Below are 10,897 nucleotides of genomic sequence, written 5' to 3' on the forward strand. Positions count from 1 at the left end.
TAGCCCTGGCTGTCCTGGAACTCACTCTGTAGACCAGGCTGGCCTCGAACTCAGAAATCTGCCTGCCTCTGCCTCCCGAGTGCTGGGATTAAAGAAATGTGCCACCACTGCCTGGCTATGGCCTTCTTATATACTCAGAAAACTGCCAACCCCAGACCAGCCTCTACACAGTGAGTTCTAGGCCAGCCAGGAGTACACAGGGAGACTCTAAAAACAAGTGTCTATATGGCAGGGTTGCGTATCTTTTCTCTCCTGAACAAGTGAATTTGTTGTAAGTCATAAGTCACAACAAGAAAGAGGTTGGGCAAGTTAGCAGGTATTTTATAATAATTAAAAACTAAGAAAAATCCATAAATGGGTGTTCAAACAATACAACACTGAAAATGCTAAGAAAGAAATCCAACTGCCCCTTGGTGTCTGAGAGCTGGCTCTGAACTGCCAGGGACCCATGGACACCCAAACCTGTAGCTGTTCAAGTTCACAATGAAGTAGCAGGGCTTGTGCGACTACGTACAGCCTCGTCCATCCTCCTTTCTGGACCTCCAGCACAGCATGTTAAAATATACCGTGAATCCCATATACACGGGAGGCTGGAGATGGTTCACTAGTTAAAAGCACTGACTACTCTCACAAAGGACCTGGGTTCAATTCCCAGGACCCAACAGGAGCTCAGAGCCAGCTCTAGTTTTGGGATTCAATGCCCTCTTCTGGCCTCCTAGGACACGAGACATGGACACACTGCACAGGCGTAAATGCAGATATGCAGACCAAACACTCAAACACACAGAAGATACAATAGATTGTTGTTATTGTTGTTGTTGTTGTTGTTTGAGACAGGGTTTCTCTGTGTAGCCCTGGCTGTCCAGGAGATTCCTGACAGATGTAAGTCTGCATGCATCCAGTGCAGATGCAGAGCTTGATGCTCTGACCTGTGTATACACATGGGACAACAACCAGCCCCTAAACAGTTAAAAGGATGTGTTTCTGCAAGAAAGACAACAATGTAAAGACCCAGAGGCTGCCTTACTCTGGAGGATGTTTGCTGGCTGGAGTTTAAGATGTTATGCAACCAGCAGGGCAGGGTGGTAGCACACATCTTTAATCCCATCACTCATGAGGCAGAGGCAGGTGGGTATCTATGAGTTTGAGCCAGTCTGGTCTACAGAGTGAGTTCCAGGATAGCAAGAAATAAACAGAGAAACCCTGTCTCAAAAAAGCAAAAACAAACAAACATTAAAGCAACTTGAAAATTCAGAAGTGCAAGCCCATCGGAACATACAACGTTCCAGCACGACACTGTAAGTACAGCAGGCCAGCCTAGGCACACGTCTTCACCCCAATCCCTAACAGATTGAAAGGCTGTGACGTAAGTGCAAAAGGGAAGAGAGAAAACCTTCCCTAACTAGCAAGACTCAGCAGTTAAGAGCACCAGATGCTTAGGGTCCTTTTAGTAGCTGGAGAACTGATGGCTTCTTCTGGCCTCCATGAATACTGGGTACACACAACACACACAACACACAGATAAAACTCTCATATACATAAGTGCACCTTTAAAAGATTAATTAAAAAAAAAAAACACACTAAGATGTTTCCATAATGGAAGAGAGAAAAGAAAAACATAAAAAGAAGCTGTAGACTAGCTTAGCAGATAGTGTGCCCACCTAGCAAGCCCAGCATTGGGCAAATGGAGACCAGAGCTGAGGAGGTTGGAGGTGATATGGACCATGAGAGAGAATGAAAAACAAAACAGAGCAAGAACCAGGCGTGGTGGCTCATACCTGTAACTCCTAAGCTGCAGAAGTAGGAGGATCACCTGAAATGGGGGCTAGTCTGGGTTAGAGTTGAGACCCACCCAGAGAGACGTTAGAAGCATGTCTTATGTCCGTCAATCATTAGAGGGTGGATGGTCTGTAATAGTCCATGAGCTGATGACCATAGACAGCACAGTGACTCAAGTGTGAACACTCGGCAAGTCTCCCAAGTACTAGAATCACAGGCACACACCATCAAATCTGGCTTTTATGTGCACGCCCATAAAGGAGCAATTGCAAGGCTGAAACAGAAAGGTTCCATGTCACTAAGAGACAGGGATAGATATCTCAATGCAGGAGGCCCTATGTTCAATTCCCAGGAATGGAGGAAAAAAAGAAAAGCTGGTTCAGCAGGTAAACCCTTGCTTTGCAAACCGGGTGACTTGAGCCTACACCCGGAACCCACAGAGGAAGAGCCTCTGAGTTCTGAGTACCGTGGGATGTGTAAAGCTATTCTAACACATACTGCGATAATAAAAAGAGAAATATAGACTGCCGTGATTAAGCCTTTTCACTAGCTGAGGCAAAAGGACCACAGTGAGATGAGGTCTCTTAACAGTTAAACACACCTCTCATGAACACCCAGCATACATTCTCTATACACCGCAGGAGGCGCTTAGGGGCATTCCCCGAGGACATGTGTGCTATGGTGTTATATAAGCGCAGGCGTTCAGAGAAGAGTGTCCTAAGAATGGTGCTAAATGTGCCAATCCCAGAAAAGAAACAAGCCTGCGATTTCCTAGGTCAGAAAGGAAGGGCAGAGCTCACTCTAAGGAAGTCGGACGCTGGGGCCGCTGGGAAAGCAAAGCTGTGTGGAAATGGGCAGAGGCAATGAAGCAGCCTCCACCGATGGAAATCAGCTCCAAGAGGACCCGCGAGGATCTACCAGCCATGAGCCCACCACCAGACATAGGCTTCACAGCAAACACATAAACCAACGGAAAAGGGCAGGACTGGAAGACAGAGTTCCCGAAAGAAATGTACAAATGGCCAACAAACACATAAAAGATACAGTATCGGTTACTAGGAAAATAAGAATCCAGATCATAAGGAAGAGCCGGACAAGCCAGCAACAGTGCTTGCTGCACAGCCTACTGACCTTCATTCCATCCACAAAGCTGTCCTGACTTCTACTCACCATGGCTCCCATAACCACCATGCACGCACACAAAACATTTGAAAAACCATTTGCGTTGTTCACATTGCCTGGGATGGCTATTTGTTGACCTGGTGCCGCTGTGAGGATGAGGAAACTACCACAGGCTCTCACTCATCCCTTGTCATCAGTCCCTGGGAAGCGTTCACAGCTCTCAACCACGGTCATGGGTCACGGCCTAGCGATTGCACTGGCAACGTCCTACTTTAGGGGAACAGGTGCTTAGGCGCCAGAACAGGACCGAGATGGGGAGAAAGGAAGAGAGCAGCCAGACACAAAAGGTCAAATACTTTATCATTCTATATATAGACGAGCTCCATCTGAGCTAACCCAACTGAGGGCAGGAGCCAGTGATAGTGGGGGTAATTGCTGGGAAGCACTGTGAGCCCTGTGGGGTGACGGCACCAGACTGCTGCTGGCTCACACCTGTAATCTCAGCAAGCTGAGAGGCAGAGGCAGGAGAAGCCAGAAAGCTTCCTGCCAGGAAATTCCAGAGCAGCCTGGTCAAGTTCAAGGCTAGCCAGGGTTACACAGCAGAACCCTGTCTCACAACAAGACAGTCAATTTTACAACAGTAATTCTTCTCGCTCCTAACAATACCACTGGACCAACACTCTATACCAAGAACAACTCCACACTTGTCATTCATGATCTCATCATGCCTGTCCAAAACAAAACTCTCCCCAGCCGCCCCACAGGGCTGCATACCCTGAATTGTGCTCTGAGACTTTATCTCAGCTGTCTCAGCGGAGACTAGGAGGAGTCTTCCTGGGTGTCTCGCAACTTTTCTCTGATGGCTTCAGGTACTGAATTTCCTATCGGAGATCAAATCGTGACAGGAGCGACACTTATTTTTGTTTACATGATCGCTAGCATCAGCCCCCAAACATGTTTCAATCCTGCCTTGTGGGGCTGGAGAGGTGGTTCAGTGGTTAAAGGCCCTTCCTTCTGCAAGTTCAGTTCCCAGCACCCACGCTGGGTGACCTTTAACTCCAAATCCAGGGCTCCAATGGCCTAGCCTCCCTCTATGGGCACCTGCACTCATCTGGACACACAGACACACTGATGCACACGTGTGCAGCACAAGTGTGCACATAATTTAAAATAAAGATACTTCAAACAAACAAGCAAACAAAAACACTCCCTGGAAGTTAGTCTTTGCTGTTGCATACACTGTAGATAAACTCTGGGGTGAGGGTGGATGGGAAATGGTAAAGAAACCAGTCCTGGGGCTGGAGAGCTGGCTCAGCAGTTAAGAGCATTGACTGCTCTTCGGAAGGTCCTGAGTTCAAATCCCAGCAACCACATGGTGGCTCACAAACATCCGTCATAATGAGATCTGGTGCCCTTTTCTGGAGTGTCTGAAGACAGTTACACTGTACTTACATAAAATAAATAAATCTTTGGGCTGGAGCAAGCGGGGCCGTAAAAAGTGTCTGAAGACAGCTACAGTGTACTTATAATAAATAAATAAATAAATAAATAAATAAATAAATAAATAAATCTTTACCCCCCCCCAAAAAAGGGACCCAGCCCTGGAGCAGTGTGGTAGTGGCTGTAGTGTGCACCTTTAATCCTAGCACTCGGGAGGCAGAGGCAGGCGGATTTCTGAGTTCAAGGCCAGCCTGGTCTACAGAGTGAGTTCCAGGACAGCCAGGGCTACACAGAGAAACCCTGTCTTGAAAAATCAAAACCAAAAAAAAAAAAAGAAAAGAAAAGAAAAAATTAATTATACCCCCAGGGCTAGTAAGATCAAGTCTGATGCCAGGTGTGTTGGCGCACACCTTTAATCAATCCTAGCAATCAGGAGGCAGGCGGATTTCTGAGTTCGAGGCCAGCCTGGTCTACAAAGTAAGTTCCAGGACAGCCAGGGCTACACAGAGAAACCCTGCCTCCAAATAAATAAATAAATAAATAAATAAATAAATAAATAAATAAATAAATAAATAAATAAATAAGATCAAGTCTGATGACCTGAGTTTGATCCTTAAGATCTACACTGTAGGAGCCAGCCCAATTCCCACAATGAAGTAGGCAAGCCCACTTCCTCCTTCCCACAAAATAAACTGTAAGAAGCAAGACCATACCTCTGTAATGTAGTTCTCGTCTGTGACTGGAAATGCAAGCCTTATGGTAACAACACATGTGAACACTTTCACTAAGACAGCAATGTACTTTTCCTATGTTCCTTTAACTAAAATGACACTCAGGCAGCCATAACCAGAGGATCAAGGTCAAGGCAGAGCCGAGTTATTTAGCAAGAACCTATCTTGGGGAGAAAGAAGGAAAGGGAGAGGTTAGGAGGCCCTGCCACTCTTCCATATCAGGCAGCTCACAGCCACCTGTAGCTCCAGTCCAGACCTGGATACTTTCTTCTGAACTTCGAGAACAGGCTGAGAGCACACTCAAGAACCCATGTGAACAATTTTTAAAAAGAAAACCGTAAATGAACATGTTCTATATAAGCTTCATAAGTTATAAGGTTCTATTACACCAAGAGTCCCAAATATTATGTGCTACTTAAAAATAAAGTGTAAATTAAAATCTAGAGCAAGATCTCCCAATTTCCACTCGGGAGGCAGAGGCAGGTGGATTTCTGAGTTCAAGGACAGCCTGGTCTACAGACTGAGTTCCAGGACAGCCAAGGCTACCCTGAGAAACCCTGTCTCGAAAAACCAAAAAAAAAAAAAAAAAAAAAAAAAAAAAAAAAATTAAAAAAAGATCTCCCAATTTCTTCAGAAACCATGTTAAGAATAACACCATCAGACATAAGAGGAGTCCTTTCTAAAGCTAGCATTTGGCTCATTTTTCTTCTTTTCCTTTGAGTGCTGAGGTGTGAACTCAGGGCCTCACACAGGTTAAGCAGACACCATCAATAAATGACTCCCTCGTGCAGACAAGCATGGGGCGGGGAAGGGGTGCTGAAGCAGGTCTCATACATCTGAGGATGACCCTGATCCCTAATCCTCCATCTCCAGGGATTTCGGGTGTGGTCGGCAAGCCTGATTCATACACATGTTAGGAGACTACTGAAATACCAAGTTTCACCTTTAAATCAGAGACTAGGTCAGAAAGTATTAGCACAGGGCTGTGCCTGAGAATGGGGTTAAGCTCGAAGGACACACCTGGGGGAATCACAGGAAAGGTAACTCACGTCACACGGATTTCAGCTCTGTGTCTACGGTTATACCTTTACTTAACAGGGAGCGTCTGACAACACTAACAACAGGAGGGCATTACTGTATAAGAAGGTTTTCCTCAGTTTTTTTCCCAGAAAACATGTGTTCCAGACAGGGGCTACAGCTCACCTGTAGAGTGTTCTTCTAGAGCCAAGAGCCTCAGTTTGCACAGTAGACACCAGGGGTGCTGCTGTGCACCTATAATACCAACATCCAGTAGAGGCAGGAGGGTCAAAAGTTCAAGGTTATCCTAAAGAGCAAACTCAAGGCCAGCCTGGGATACGTGAAACCATTTTTCAGAGATAAGGAAAATACCTGTTCCACCCATGGTCCTAAGCCTAAACAATAATCCATGAAGATCCCAGATCCCCAGAGACAGCCTGGGATGCTTTAACACAGCGTGAACCTAAGAGTGGCTAACACTATCCCCCAACTGTCAGTGAGAGAAAAAACTACAGCCATATTCACAAGATCTCCCAATTTCTGAGTTCGAGGCCAGCCTGGTGTACAAAGTGAGTTCCAGGACAGCCAGGGCTACACAGAGAAACCCTGCCTTGAAAAACCAAAAAAACAAAAAAAAACAAAAAAAAAGTGAAAACTCAGGATCTTCATTTTAAACTGATTTTTTTTTTAACCATGTTGCAACTTTACTGTTTTGTTGCTTAATGTTTAAGTCCCACTTGATTCTGCCTTTGGTCTACATCTCAAGTCTCCAAGCCTTTGTCACTGTGAAGACTTGTATGACACAGTTTTTCACTTCCCATCTGTTCAGAACTAAATGTTAAAGAATGTTGTATAGCATTTATCCAATGAAATCTTTGATTGACTGACTGGGTTCTAGAGACAGGGTTTCTGTGTGGACCCTGCTGGCCTTGCTCAGGAGATCCACCTGTCTCTGCCTCCCATGTTCTGTGATTAAAGGCGTGCACATCAACCAGGGATCAGGGTACAGATCTTAAGTACTCAGTCCATGGGGTTTTTGTGGGGTTCTGAGAACTTATATTTTTTAATTAAAAAGTATGAATGGGGTGGTAGTGGCACCTTTAATCCCACCACCCAGAGGACAAGAGGCAGGTGGATCTCTTTTGAGTTTGAGGTTACCCAAGCCTACATAGGAAGTGCCAGGACAGTCGAAGTTACATAATAGAGATTCTGTCTCATAAAAAACAACAAACCAACCCAGTCCTTATTTTATTATATTATTATTATTATATCACTGTGTGTGAGTACTGCACACAGGTATATGGAGGTCAGGTCAACTATCCTTATTTATTATCAGTCCTTATTTATTATCACTGTGTGTGAGTACTGCATACAGGTTTATGGAGGTCAGGTCAACTGTTGGTACATGGGGTCTCTTTTTTTGTTTGTTTTTTGTTTTTCGAGACAGGGTTTTTCTATATACCCCTGGCTGTCCTGGAACTCACTCTGTAAACCAGGCTGGCCTCGAACTCAGAAATCCGCATGCCTCTGCCTCCCGAGTGCTGGGATTAAAGGCGTGCGCCACCACGCCCGGCTGGTACATGGGGGTCTCTTACTGTTCTGTTTTCCCACACAGAGTTTCTGTGTATAGACCAAACTGGCCTGGAACCCAGAGATCTGCCTGCCTCTGCCTCCGGAGTGCTAGGGCTTGCACAACCACATCCAGCTGGGGGAGCCATGTTCTTGTTACTTTTCTCAGCCACATGCCTCACCTGTTCCTCACTTGTCACAAACTCTGAAACAGTCTCAGAGAACACATACCCCTCAAGCATACAAAACTAATTATGGTGGGTTTGTACTCAGAAGAACTGTACCAGTCAACGCTGGCAGTTCTAAAAACTTAGCTGGGCCTGATGGCTCACACCTGTAATCCAGCACTCACGAGACTAAGGATCAAGGGCCCAGAGTCTCTCCAGTATTTAGTCACATCAGGGGGAACTAAGGAGAAGTAATGTTCTTCTCCTACCAAACAGCCAAGCTACCTAGTGTAAATAAGAGGGAAAAAGAAGCTCGGAGGTGGGAGACAGACAGCAGCAGCACTCTACACAAGCTAGGGGCTCCTAGGAACTAGACTAGAGCAATGGCCACTCCTGCATCCATCCACAACCTACCAGTCATAGGCTGTGCTCAGGATTCTTTTTTTTTTAAACAGGCTCTCAATATACCCTGGTTAGCCTGGAACTTGCTATGTAGACCGGCCTGGCCTCAACTCACTTAGATGTGCCAGCTGAAATCTCCAGACTGCAAGGATTAAAGGTGTGCCCAGATGAAACCCATCTAGTTGGTGCTCAGAAAGTTAGCCCCATTCCCTGCATCAGATCATGTGGACCCAATATACAAGGCCGGGAGCTGGAGAGACGGCTCAGCAGCATGTCTGAGTCCGGTCTCTAGCACCCAGTACTAACAGCCCACAGCCCAGATGTACCCGATGCCTCAGGCCTCCAAAAGAACCTGCACACACACACATACTCATAATTAGAAAATAATAAAAATAAAAGTAAGACACAAACAGAACTCACAAGTACTTGTTTAACTCTAAAGGCTGTGTCTTTCATTCAATGCCCCCCAGTTTACCAGACACTAAAATATCAGCCCCATTCTTGTAATCTTTTTTTAAAGACCAATAGTGAAAACACTTCAGCTCTGGTTCTCATCACAGATAAGCATCACTGGGGTGGGGTGGGGGAGCACTAGGCAGGAGTAGGATAAAAATCTAAGCTTACAACCCCTTTTCAGACATTGCTCGAGGCATCGGGTGGACATGGAAATAATGGGAGTTTGTTCAAGGGATGCCAAGAGAAACAAGATTCCACACGTCAGGGCACTGAACGCTCAACACGGGGCAAAGGGCATGCACCTCCTTGCTTTTTGCCCAAATCCTGATTAGTTGCTTCACCTGAGAGCCTTTCCCTAGTGAACTTAACAATCCCTACTTGGAGATCAAGAGAAAGTATTTTTGCTTATCAAGAACAGCAAGTGCTGCTATAAGAACCAAGACACGCTTCGGTACCTGGAGACAGCTCCACTTCAGCCTGTACAACCCAACTACAAGCCTACACACCTGGTCCCCAACGTAAACATTTTCTCAGTGTTCTGTCAACTAAGCCCATCCAATCAGTAAGCTTGCCAAAGTTCCCAAGGCCAAGCCTCTGCCCAGGACTCCAGTGTCTTCACAAAGTTCCTGTCTCCAAGATCAGCTCCTTCCCTCCACTTTCTGAAGACTTTTCCCAGTCCTTGTCGCAGGCCTGGCGCGCTCCGGCGCCTCCATTAGATGTCACTTCTCCCTGGCACAACTCTTCTTTCCTCACCATACTCAGTTGATTATCATTTGTGTTCCCTCCGCCCCAAAAGTCGTTTTCTCCCTTATCTGTCCACAAAGAGACACACGATATATTGTCAACTCCTAGTCCTCTCCGCGCCCAGAGTTCGACCTCAGCACCCAACACACTCCCTCGAGTTTCCACTCCATCAGCTCCTACACTTCGCACCTATTTAAAAGGAAAACACTTCGCAACTCTCGTTTCCTGTGCTTTCCACTCCCAGAACACACGCTTTTCGCCCCAGATCGACTCCCTTGGCTTCCATCCCACCACTTCTCCCCTCTTCCCATGCTCTTCGGGCTCTGACTCCCAGCCACCTCCCGGCCTGGGCCCTGCCCTGCCCTGCCCTGCCCGGGAGGACTCCGCGAGCGGGCTCCGGTGATTTTCCCCTCGGGGCCGCGAGGCCGCTGCCAGCAGGGTTGCTCCGCGCGGGGCGGGCTCACCAGTTGGTCATGTCCAGGAAGAAGGCGCAGCCGGCCGGGTTGAGCTGGAAGCCCAGTAGCCGCTGGAACTCGGAGATGAGCACGTCCTTGTCGGTGGTGCCCAGGCAGCTGAACTTCTGCATGAGCTCCGGATCCAGGTCCACGTCCATGCCCTCCATGGCGGGGGGCCCGGACGCACAGCTTCCACCGCCCCGACCTGCTTCTCCACGGGCGGCCGCCGCGCCCGGGCCCGGGCCCACGAAGGGCGGCCCGCTGCTGGCCGGCGCCGCGCGCGCTGCTCCGAGGCAGGCCCCAGGCCTCTCAGCGCCTCATGGGCTGCGCGCGCCGCGCCGCGCCGCACCGCTCGCTCCCTCGCTCGCTGGCTCTGGGGCTCGCGCTCCCCCCCCCCCCCCCCCCCCCCCCCCCCCCCCCCCCCCCCCCCCCCCCCCCCCCCCCCCAGCGCCCGCCTCCGCCGCCGCCGCTGCCGCCGCCGCGGTTCGCAGCACCGCCGCCTCCGCCTCCTCCCGGGCCGCGCCCAACGCGCACGCGCGGGGCCGCCCGGGCCCCGCCCCTTCCTCTCCCGAAAGCCCGCCTTTAGTGACGTCATAACTCGGTGACGTCTCTGGCGTGACCTCACCGCGACGGAGCGGAGCGGGGCAGGAAACGGGAAGGCGGAAAGGGCGGCTCCTGGGCGGGTCTCTGTCCTCGCCGGTGTCCCCGCGCTGCGAGCGAGGAGTCACGAGTCTGGGATGTGCTTCAGAGACGAGCGACCCCACCCCTGCGCGGACTGGGAACCCGAAGTCGCCATGGGGACAGAGGCTGGAGCCAGGTTAAAGTGCAAAGGGCAGCACAGAGCGGACTCTCGCTGCTCCGCTCTCTCGGGACTTAGTATTCAGACAGACACTTTCCCAACGGGTCGCGGCGGTGCACGCTTAGTCCCTGGACTCTGACCTGTGTTTCTCATGACTGCCTGAGTTACTATGCAACCTTAGCATGACGTCTCCAGAAAATAAACAGCCTCATGCAA

General features: G+C 48.8%; 1 pseudogene; it reads left to right on the forward strand.

The window, feature by feature from the left end:
- Window positions 1–9,830, forward strand: part of LOC110338506 — a 34,634-nt pseudogene extending 24,804 nt beyond the window's left edge.
- The last annotated feature ends 1,067 nt before the right edge of the window (window positions 9,831–10,897 follow it).

The sequence above is a fragment of the Mus pahari genome, chromosome 21 (assembly GCF_900095145.1).
Source record: "Mus pahari chromosome 21, PAHARI_EIJ_v1.1, whole genome shotgun sequence".
Classification (NCBI taxonomy): domain Eukaryota; kingdom Metazoa; phylum Chordata; class Mammalia; order Rodentia; family Muridae; genus Mus; species Mus pahari.